This window comes from Vombatus ursinus, unplaced genomic scaffold (genome assembly GCF_900497805.2).
Source record: "Vombatus ursinus unplaced genomic scaffold, bare-nosed wombat genome assembly UNPS02015175.1, whole genome shotgun sequence".
Taxonomy (NCBI): Eukaryota; Metazoa; Chordata; class Mammalia; order Diprotodontia; family Vombatidae; genus Vombatus; species Vombatus ursinus.
The window spans coordinates 16,399,711-16,411,023 of record NW_020954953.1 but is presented as its reverse complement, the minus strand read 5'-3'; the positions used below and the strand labels follow the sequence as shown (position 1 = coordinate 16,411,023).

General features: G+C 40.5%; 1 protein-coding gene across 4 annotated transcripts in view; it reads left to right on the top strand.

Annotated features, from left to right (window-relative positions):
• The first annotated feature begins 1,457 nt into the window (after window positions 1-1,457).
• Window positions 1,458-11,313, top strand: part of LOC114031541 (interactor protein for cytohesin exchange factors 1-like) — a 193,332-nt gene continuing 183,476 nt past the window's right edge. For all 4 annotated transcript variants that reach the window (XM_027846675.1, XM_027846680.1, XM_027846677.1 and 1 more), the window contains exon 1: window positions 1,458-1,590. The gene's annotated coding sequence lies outside the window, so the exon portion shown is untranslated. The remainder of the gene's footprint in view (window positions 1,591-11,313) is intronic.

Here is an 11,313-nt window from a genome sequence, read left to right as displayed (position 1 = left end):
GCCTTTTGATTCAGTAAAAGGACCTAGAGGGCCACATGTGGCCTGGAGGCCACAGGTTCCCCACCCTTGGTAGTCTATGCCAACCTCCTAATGAGAAAGAGAAGTAGCTATCTACTTTTAGGCTGTTTGAAATAGATGAATGCTGCAGATGTGGAGAATTGCCTGTACATCATAGTCACACAGTGACTATGACTACATCATAGTCACACAACCAATGGAGAGACCAGAGAGCATGAAACTTTCTAGGAAGAAGCTCAGGTTTGGGAGACCATGGCTCATTCTTGTACTGAATGTTATAACACGGAGATCTTTCACATGAAGTGTTGTCAGAGGCAACTTAGAAACCTTCATATACTTCTAGATGTGAAGAAGGCCCCCAATTTCTTCTTACTGAAATCCTATTGGTCACTTTCCATCTTCTTGGCCATGGTTGTTTTGAAGGGGAAGCAGAGAAGAGAGGGCTGGTTGGGGTTTTCATGTTGGCCTAGAAAAGAATGGTAAGGACTGGGGTAGACTAAATACTGAATGAAAGACTCTCAGACTTGTTCCCAGTGCCTTTGTTTCTAACTAAGCCATTAGAAGAGCCTTCACTAATGTCGGCAATTTGTTTGGTAGGTGTAGGTTGTGAAGAGAATTGAATAAAGTGTAGCTACCTCTTCAAGTAGGTCTCCAATCTTAACTGTTGTTTGGTTTGATTTTTTAAAATTTGAAACCGTTGAGTAGAAACATGAGATGGTGTTTTTTTTTTTTTCCCCACTAAGAAGGGCAAACCAGTGAACCCAGATGGGAGTGCTAAGAGGGCGGGGCTCAAATGAAATGAAAGAGCCCTTGCAGGGGTAGTTAAAGGGAAGGATTTGTCCAATTTTAACTTGCCACTTGTCATTTTTCCTGCCCTTGTGGGTGAAAGAAATGAACTATAGTTGGAAGATGTCTTGGTGAGTGTTGCTAAAGATAGGTAGAAAAAGGGTTATTTTAGTCTAGAATCCATCCATCCATTTGTTTGTTTATCAGTCTGTAGTTATGTTATTTGGTAGCCCATTTTGAATGCTTGAGAAATAGGGGCAAAGAAGGGACATTAGTAAAATAGTCTGAACCCAGGAGGGGTAGCTTATTGAAAACAGACAATTGGATCTGATGGAAAGTAGGGGAGCTGGGCAGAGGAGCTCTCCCTTACATGTCTGTAAATACAGAGCCTTTGCCTCCAAAACAGGAAACCAGAGCAGCCCAATGTTTTGTACATGTGTCCTGGAAATGAATACACCGGGCAGTGTTTAGAATAAATGGAATGAGACAGATAGGACTTGCCTTCCCAGAATAGCTATGCCTGGGGTATTGGAATCAGAGAAGGGTTTAGTAACCATCAGAAGAAAGAACAATGAATTTAGGGAAGTACAGTGAGACTTCCTCTTCTTTCAAAAGAGCTTCATTCTCTGGTCTGCTTGTGAAGGGAACCCTGTTGTTCACTGAGCCTTCCCAGAAGCGTCTGCTTAAATGGAATGAAAACCTCAGCTGTTGCCTTCTGTGTTAAGAGTTTTCTGAATTTGGGGACACCTGAGTCAGCTCTTGGATTTCTACCCCTTTTGACTCCATGTAAGTAACATGACTCCTTGTTCTATGTATGGGAAACAATTCCTGGGTGTATGTGTTAGGGCAAAACTGTGGTCAGCCCAGGCATCATCTTGATTTCAGTGGAGTGTCTCCTAAAGTGTGAGTCTTGGGAAAACAGATCTTCAGCTTGGCTCTTTGTAAACCTGCTATTACAGTGACAGGATCAAAGGTGGTATGGAAGGAAATTGGGGACTTGTCCGAAGGCAGTAACTTGAAAGGGCAGTGCTGTGTACTCAGGGTGACCCTCTCCTGCTCTGAAATGGATGCAGTACTGATAGCTGTTTGGACCATCCACTGTGGGGCTGATTCAGACCGGCACAATACTGCGTTTGTGTGTGTTCTGTAAAGTTCATTTGGGGGAAGTCTTGTAGTAGCATCCCTGCCTGAGGGAGTGTGTGCTCTTTGTGCCTGATTTGCTGTCCATCCTCCCCACCCCCCCCTTCCTCTGCCGTTAAAATTCCCCTCCCTACCCTGATGCCTACAGCTGGTGGAGATCTCACTTCAAACAAAATCAACATGCTGAAGAACTATAGTAGGGATTGAAAGGAGAGCCAAGCACCGGCAAGGTGCTGCTTGTTTGAGGGCTTTCATCTTGGGGGCTTAGGGAGCCCCTCTTTTCTTGTCCTTGTGTGGAGGATATTTAATTATTGGAGAAAGCATTAATTGTGACCTTTCACATATGTTTGACCTTAATAGTAGTTATAATAATTATTATTAATTAGCCACTTCCATTCCTGTACCGAGGACACTACCACCTTCCCAATCACCCAAGTTTTCAACTTTAGAGCCATCTTTGACTCTTCTTTTCCTTTCTCCCCTCCCACCTTACATTCCCTCAGTCGTCCAGTCCTGTCAATTCTCCCTTTGAAATGTCTCTGGAATCTGTCTCTTTTTGACTCCTAGTTCAGGCCCTTGTTATGTCTTTCTGTACCATTCTAAGGGCTCCTAATTGGTCTTCCTACCACTGATGGCTCCCCTTTCCATTATGTACTTCACATTCATGCCAAAATAATTTTCCCAGTGCATAAGTCTGATCGAATCTCTGTCCTGCTCAAAAATTTTCAGTGACTTCCCTGTTGGCTATAGATCTGGCTCCAACATTTCAGGCCTAATTTAATGATTTTCCCCTTTAGAAATTCTATTCCAGGCAAGCTGGAATATTAATTATCTTTCCCCATCCTGTCTTGACTTCACCTGCTTCTACCTTTCCTCATTCTTGGAGCCGCCGCTTTCCATATCTCCACATATTGGAATCATAGGATTTGATCTGTAAGGTACCCTTAAGAGCAACTAATACCCTCCCATTTTATAGATGAGGACACTGAAATCCCAGGGGTCAAGTGGCTTAGTAAGTAGTAGAGCAGGAATTTCAGATTCAAGCCTCCTAACTCCAAATTCAGTGCTCATCTCACTACGCCCCACTGTTCTCTTCCTTCAAGAAACTATTTCCTCTGCGAAACCTTCTTAAATTTTATTAGAACACTCTGGACTGCTTCTTTACCTTAATCATATTCTACTGTGTCATATCCTTTTGTAGACAGGTCTTGTTGGATTACGAACTCCTGAGGGACATGCCATGCTGTTTTTTTAAAATTTATTTTGTATCCCTAGTGCATAATACAACTTTTTATGAAATGTAGCAGCTCTTAATAAATGTTTGTTGGGTTGAATTGACTTGAATGCCTTGTATTTGCAGAGTATTTTTCATGTTAGAGGGTGAATTTGTAGTGGAGCACTCACAGGGTCATCCCAACAGCCCTCTGATACTACCTAGTATTCCTGTTTTATAGAAATTGAAACTGAGGCTCAGAAAAATTAGGGGACTTTCCCCAAATCCACAGGGTTAGTTAAATGGAAAAGTCAGGACTTAAACTCAGATATTGTGATTTGCAATTTAGTTATTTCTACCATACCAGAGAATCACAGAATTTTGGGTCTAAAAGGAAGCTTACAGATAAATTCTTTAGTCCGATCCTTTGCTTTTACAGATGAGGAAACTGAGGCTCAAAAAGGGTAAGTGATTCACCAAATTCCATACACATATTTATTACTTGTGCTTATCACTTATAAGCATTGGCCCAGGTATAGTATACATTGGTAATGCATATATATATTTAAGTGGAAAAAGGCAAGTTTTTAATATGGCAAATATGGAGTAAGATTTGAAAATAAAATTGTTCCTTTCCAATTCAAGTGAGGAAAGGAGGAGTTGGATTTTAGGATTTCAGCTGTCTCTCTCTTTTCTTCTTTCCCACGCTTCGTGTCCTGTTAAATGACAGGAGCTAAAGCTTGCCTTCTCTGCAGGAGTTGCATGTTTCAAGTATTTCAGGTATCCACTGCATGAAGCAAGCACCCATTGTGGAGTGGAAATAGGAAGTTTTCTGCAGCAGCACGTTGGAGCAATAAGAGATAAGCAATTACTTCATGACGCTATTGCCTGGGTGTACTTTCCTTTTGACGACTCCTGGCCCCTGTTTGTAAAGCTCACTTCTGCTTTTCTGTCCGTTTTGGAGCCAAGGGAGTGTTCTTGTTAAACTCATCAGAGAGCAGCACACAGACTGGGACCTGAATTTAGTTGGCTTTTCTCCCTTTTGTTATTGAAGAAAACTACTGGGGTAATCCTGCCATGAGAGCTTACAAACAATAAAGGCAGTAAGGTGGCCCTTGCCTTATCTCTCTGATCTATGGTGATCTTTTTCTGGTATCAGGGGACATGGTAGTGAAGGAGGCTCGTAAGATGTTGTTGTGAAAAGGAAAAGAAGTCACTCAAGAGTTGAGTAATCATAGCTCTTAGACCAGGAAAAGCAGAAAGAACAGTAACTATTGTTTAAACCAGATGACTTGATATCCCTGAAGATTGGGGTTTGCTGTGATGTGACATGTTTTCTCATCCAGACTTTCAATTCTGTACTTCAACATGTTCCAAATAGGTGTCAGTTGCAAGACTTGAACCTGGACCTTTGAGTTGGCCTATCATCTATCCTCCAATACTTACTAGCTGTATGACCCTGAGCAAGTCACTTAACCCTGTTTCCTCAGTTTCCTCATCTGTAAAATGAACTGGGGAAGGAAATGACAAACCACTCCAGTGTCTTTGCCAAGAAAACCTTGAACAAAGAGTCAGGCTTGAAATGACTGAATAGCAACAACAGTCTGCAGTATATCACAACCTTAAATTTCAGTTTTGTAACACAACATAGGCAGGTGGTTTCTTTAGGGCTGGCAGCATGATAAAAAAGAGGAAGGAATCCTACTGAGAGAAGCCTTAGGTTCAAACCCTAGATGCGCACACTTAGTTTAACAGAGACAGTAGAGCAGTGACTTTGGAGTCAGAAGGACTGCCTTTGCATAACAGGTCTGTAATTTACTAATTGTGCAGGTAAGTCACATCACCTTTCTGGGGCTCAGCTTTCTTAGCTGAAAGATGAGAGAGTTAGGCTAGATGATCTTTAAGAATCCTTTCTGAATCAAAATCCTATGATTCAATGGCTCTTACTGGTGGAGGCCATGATGTCGCATCCCTGAAATTGCCTACCAGGACTTAAAGGCAGAACTGGAGTTCTGGAGATGATTTTCATAAACATTCGGTAGAGGTGGGAAAGCTGAGATATAGGCTAATAGTTTCTGATAGCTTCTCTGTCACCCTTCTTACAATCATAATCATCATCATAATAACAAAATAGCTACTTATAGCACTTTAAGGTTTTTGGTAAGCATTTTAAATGCTATCTCTTTTGACCTTTGCAACAACTCTCTGAGTTAGGTGCTATTATTAACCCCCATTTTACAGATGAAGAAATTGAGGCTGAGACAAATTGCCACTGTTCATAAGTGTCTGAGGCAGACCCTTACTTGAATTTGAATTCAGGCCATCTGGACTCTAAACCCAGGACTCTACGATGCCTTCTAAGGTTTGCAAGTGTTTATATATTGTGAGACTTGGTCCCTTATCGACACAGCCATATCCCTTCTGGGATGAGTATCGTCTTTTTATACTTTGTCTGGTCTGGCTGCTCTGCCCATATTTGTTTTCTTTAGGGTCAATTCCTTCTAGTTTCATAGTTGAATGCTCCTGTGATAATCTGACTTTGTGGGTCTTTCATCCACTTTCTGTAACTTTTTTCTTTTGTTGATTCTCATCATATTGTGAAGCAATTTAATCTTTTACCATTCTCCTCCCATAGAGTTACAAAAAAATTTGTATTCTAAACCAGTGTTGCCCTTGGCTGCCATACTTTTCCTCTTGACAAAGAGATCAAGAATACTGAAATATGAGATGATCAAGTGTTCCATCAAATGGTTTTTATTGTCTTTAGGTGCATGATAAAAAACAGCCATACCAAGCCAAGTCAACAAGAATCTATTAAGTGCCTCCAATGTGCCATGCACTGCGCTAAGCACTGGAGATACAAAAGGCAAAAGACAGTTCCTGGTCTCAAGGAGTTCACAGTCTAATGAGGGAGACAACAGAGAAACAACTATATATAAACCAGACATATACAAGATAAATTGGAGATAACCTCAGAAGGAAAGCACTAAGGTTAAAGAAGACTTGGAAGGGCTTCTTGTAGAAGGTGGGGCTTTTTGTTGTTCCGTCATTTTTTTAAGTCGTGTCCAACTCTTCGTGACCCCATTTGGGGTTTTCTTGGCAAAGATACCAGAGTGGTTTGCCAATTCCTTCTCTAAGTCATGTTACAGATGAGGAAACTGAGGCAAACAGGGCTGAATGACTTGCCCAGGGTCACCTAGCTTATAAGTGTCTGGAGGCTGTATTTGAACTTAGGAAGTTGAGTCTTCCCAACTCCGGTCCTGGTACTCTATTCACTGGGTAACCTAGCTGCCCTAGCTGAGACTTTAAGGAAATAAGGAAAGCCAGGAGGTAGAGATGAGGAGCAGAGAGTTCCAGGCATGAGGGACAACCAGTGAAAGTCCCCAGAGTCGGGAGATGGAGTATTTTGTTTGAAGAACAGCAAGTGGGTTAGTGTTGCTGGATCACAGAATATGTGGGGTGGGGAAAGGTGGGGGGTTGGGAGAGAAAGTAAAGTGTATGAATCTTAAAAGGGTAGAATAGGGTCAGGTTATGAAAGGACCCAACAACTCCTTATCAACCATCTTAAAGAGAACCTTTGGACTATCTGCTACGCCTTCCATTTTCTTCTGGTTTCACTTGGAATGAGAAATCAAGATTGTTATGATTCTCTTCCTCCAGTATGGCAGTTCTCAATTATTTTGGCCTTAGGACCCTTTTACACTTCTATAAATTAATGAGCATCACAAAGGGCTTTTGTTTATTTGGTTTTATCCATCAATATTTAGTGTCTTAGAAACTAAAATGGGTTAAATTTAAAAATTAAAAATAACAATGAATTCATTAAATTTTAGCATAGCATTTTTTAATGAAAAACAGCTATGTTTTCCAAAACAAAAATAAGTTATTTAGAAGAGTGGTATTGTTTTATATATTGTTGCAAATCTCTTTAATGTCTGGCTTGATCAAAGACAGCTGCATTCTCATATATGCCTCTGCATTCACTCTGTGAAATTGTGTTTCAGTAGTTCTAAAACAATTTTGACCTCACAGACCCTCTGAAAGGAATATGGATTCCTCAGGACTTCAGAGACCACATTTTGAGGAATGATGTTCTGATAGTATGTTCACTTCTCCTGGATAAGGATAATAACAGTGATGATGATGATGATGATGATAATGAGAGGCAGCTTAGTACAGTGGATAAAGAGTCAGTCTCAGAATGAAAATCTTGATTCATGTCCTGGGAAGAGAAGGCAGTAAGCATTTGTATGGCACCTACTATGTGCCAGGCACAGTGTGCTAAATGCTTTGCAAATATTATATCATTTGATCTTCACAACAACCCTGGGAGGTGCTATTATTATCTCCATTTTACACTTGAGAAAATGGAGGCAAACAGGGATAAGTGACTTATCCAGGGTCACACAGCTAGTAAGTGTTTAAGGCCAGGTTTGAACTCAGGTTTTCTTGACTCCAGGCCCAGTGCTTTATACATTGCACCACCAAGCTGTCTCAAACACATATATGACAATGGGCAAATCCCTTACCTTCTCAGTGCCTTAGGCAAATTTCTAAGACCGATACAGAATAGTTGTTAATTTCCATTGGCAAAAGGGATTTCCTCACTGGGAGTTCTCTATACCATGAAAATTGTAGGTCCATATCCCCCAAAAGATAATAGTAACAATAGTTTTAATAATAATAATAGCATTATTTTAATGATAATAATAATAATAGCTATATAATGCTTTAAGGTTACAAGCTTATCTCATTTGAGAATGCTCAAATACCACTTCCACCAGGAAATTTTCCTTTCACCCTGGCTAGTAGTCTCTTCTTTCTTTGAATTCTTAAAAGTACGCATTGTGTCTCTCATTTGATTCTTATAAATGCTCTGTCGAAGCATAAGAACAAGTCTGGAAGGGTGGGGAGGGGATGGCTACCCTTTTCCTTTAAGAAGTCTGTAGCTCTTCATGATGAGGTAAAAGAGCCCATTCTTTGTCTTGTTTCTTACCTAACCTTAATCACTGAATGGGTGTTGCCTCAGTCAAATTGAGACCTGGGAAAGATCTTAGCTTCAGAGGGCCAAGGTCTTCCACTGCATTTGGAGTCACCTCCAGTTGGCCTGATCTATATCTGGCCCCTGGGCCCAGATGGCTCTGGAGGAGAAAGTGATTCTGGTGACTTTGTACAACCCTTTCTCACTTAAATCCAATTCACTTTTGAGTCATGGTATCACCTACCTGATGTCACGGTCCTCTCTGAGAACTAAGGACAAATAACAACAACAGCAACAACTCCAGGCTTATATACAGATTAGGTGGAGGTCTCCTCTAAAGAGAAATGTTAGGTTCTTTCTTATTGGTCTCAGTCTTTATGTTTCTTCCATAGAGCCCTGGGGGGAAAATCACTTAAAACTTAGACTTGGCTCCTATCTGGGCTCTCCCTAAAACACAGTAGAAATGTACTCAGTGTACAATGCAGATTGGGAGTAGGATAGCTATTTATCCACGTAAAATAACTACTTAAAATACAATTGATTCACAAGTGCACATGACAAAGACTTAAAACTCAGTACAATGATGTATGATCTACATTCTCCTAGGAGGTTGGTACTAAAAACATGGGAGATTTTATGATACCTTTGAAGAGGCATTTCACTTTCACCTCAGCTCTGCAGTGTCTGAACAACTCTTTTAAGGTCTACGTCTTCTGGTAAGCCAGGTCAAGCCTTGAGCTCATTCTCCTGCCTGTGGCCACCTTTTCTTCTGAGAATCATTGTAGTAGCTGAAGTGAACATTTCCCTCCAACTAAGGGACTCAGAATCTCCTGATTTCTTGGGCTTGAATGGTTGCTTCCTAGGGCAGAAACATCCATCTCAGGATTGCTGTTTGATCACCTATGCTCAGGGAAAGAAGTACAAAGCAGAAGAAGCATTAGGCTTAGGCTTGCATAGGCAGCAGCAAATACTTTATCTACAGTGTACAAGCATTGGGATAGGGAGATAAGGGAAAACCTTCTCTTCTGATGATGGGAAGTCCCACAGAAAATGATCCATACCACATGTTCTGGAGAGAAGAAGATTAGATTACCAGTGGCCAAGCCTCTTTTCAAGCTTCTCCTCCTTTTGTCATTGGGAGAACAAGGGATTGGTGTGTTATCCCAAAGTGCCAAGTCTTTCAGCATTGATCCAGAGCCCATATGTCCCATCAGAAGTGTCCCAGGATCCCTTAGGTCAGGGAGGTTTCCCCCATTCGTTAGCTATTTTTGTGTATGTTTTGGATACTTATTAAACTGCAAATTCCTTGAAGGCAGAGACCGTACAGTATGCATACTGTTGAAGGGCATAATGCCATACCTTACACAAAGTAGTCATTCCATAAATATTTGCTAAAATACTGAAAGTAGCTGTCTTTTCTACTATAATTTGCACAGTAGAACACAATATAATGTCTAGAATAGAAAAAGAAATGAGCAAAATATCTGCCTGACTTCCTGACATTACTATGACATTTATCATAGACCTTAGAACAATTTGTAAATAGACTAGAAGCTGATTGAAAGCTTTCCATAACAGTGTAAGCCATTTATGGAAACGAGATTAAAAGGTGCCATTTGCCTTCTTTAAAAAAATCCCTTTATCTAATGCAGGGGTTCTAAATCTATTGTGTCATGGACCCCTTTGGAGTACAAACTAAGGATCCTTTCTCAGAATGTTTTTAAATGCATAATATAAAATACATAGGATTACAAAGGAAACCAATTCTATTGAGATACATCTCTCTCTGTCTCTTGGTCTCTCTTTCTCTCTCACTGTGTTTTTGTGTCTGTGTGTTAAGTTCATTGACCATAGGTTAGGGACTCTTGACTCAATGAGACTAACTCGCATTATTTCACCTTGCTAGTATTTTCTAGAAGCCGCCCTCTATTTCTGTCAAAGTCAGTCCAAGTTCCACATTTTACAGAAAATTATTCACAAAGCCATACAAACTAATGGCTCATCCATTCCATTCAGCTCTGAGGAAGATTTTCCTCTGTGCTAGTATCTCTTCTATTAAAACAGCATTGTAGTGTAGGCCATTTTCACCAGGTGCCTGGCCTATTGCAATAGTGGTCTCCTCATCAATCCATCCTCCACAGAGCTACCAGGGTAAATTTTTTTTTCTATTTACTACTTATTTTAACCAACCTGCAGGGTTGGTTTTAGACATCATTGCAAAGTAAACGTACCTTCAGCTGCACCTTTAAACCTTTGTGCCTTCAGTCTCTACTTTCGACCTCTGTACCCTCAGCTTCCTCTTTCCTTCCTTAGGGGCACCCTTTTTGCAATGTTAAAGCATAGTGCCCCAAACTCTCTATCTTCCTTCAGCAAAACTAAGCTTGAGGAAAAGGATCTGAAACTCATTTACAGTAAAGTGTAATATTTCCCAGGGATATTTGCATTTTAGGAAAAGATAAAACCTCAATTCAAGGAAATAAATCTTTTCTACACAAAATGCTTTTTAAATCTTTAAATGTCAGATAATAATTGTGGATTTTCAGGTATCAACAGATTGGTAGGAAAGGATTGAGTGGAGGGAGTCCTTCCAATATTTCTGAAGCTATCCTACTTAAGAGACCCCATGTTTGCTACCAGTGGTAACCTGTAAAGTGTCTTGGAATTGGAATGAAAGGATTTCAGTATTGTGAGACCTTAGGCAATGCAATTTAATTCGACTACAAGAAGGTCAGTTCGGATGGAACCTATAGTGAGGGAGGATGAATAACATGAAATAAGTCTAGAAAGAGAGTCTGGAGCAGATTAGAAATTATCTAATTACATTTATTTTGTATTTATATTTATTTTTATCTTATCTCAGAGGCAATAGAGAGTCACTAAAGCTTTTCGAGTTGGGGAGTGATTCAATTGTCAGTCCTGTGCTTTAGAAAGATGAGATTGAGGAAGTGAAAGACTGGAAGCATGGAGGCCAATTGGAGACTATTGTGGCATTTCAGAAGAGAAGTTATATGGGACTGAATGAAGGTGGTGTCCATATGAGTAGAGAGAACAGGAGGGGTGTGAAAGATGTTGTAAGGGATAGAGCACCTGCTCTGGAATCAGGAGGTCCCTGAGTTCAAATCTGGCCTCAGACACCTAACACTCACTAGCTGTGTGACCCTGGGCAAGTCACTTA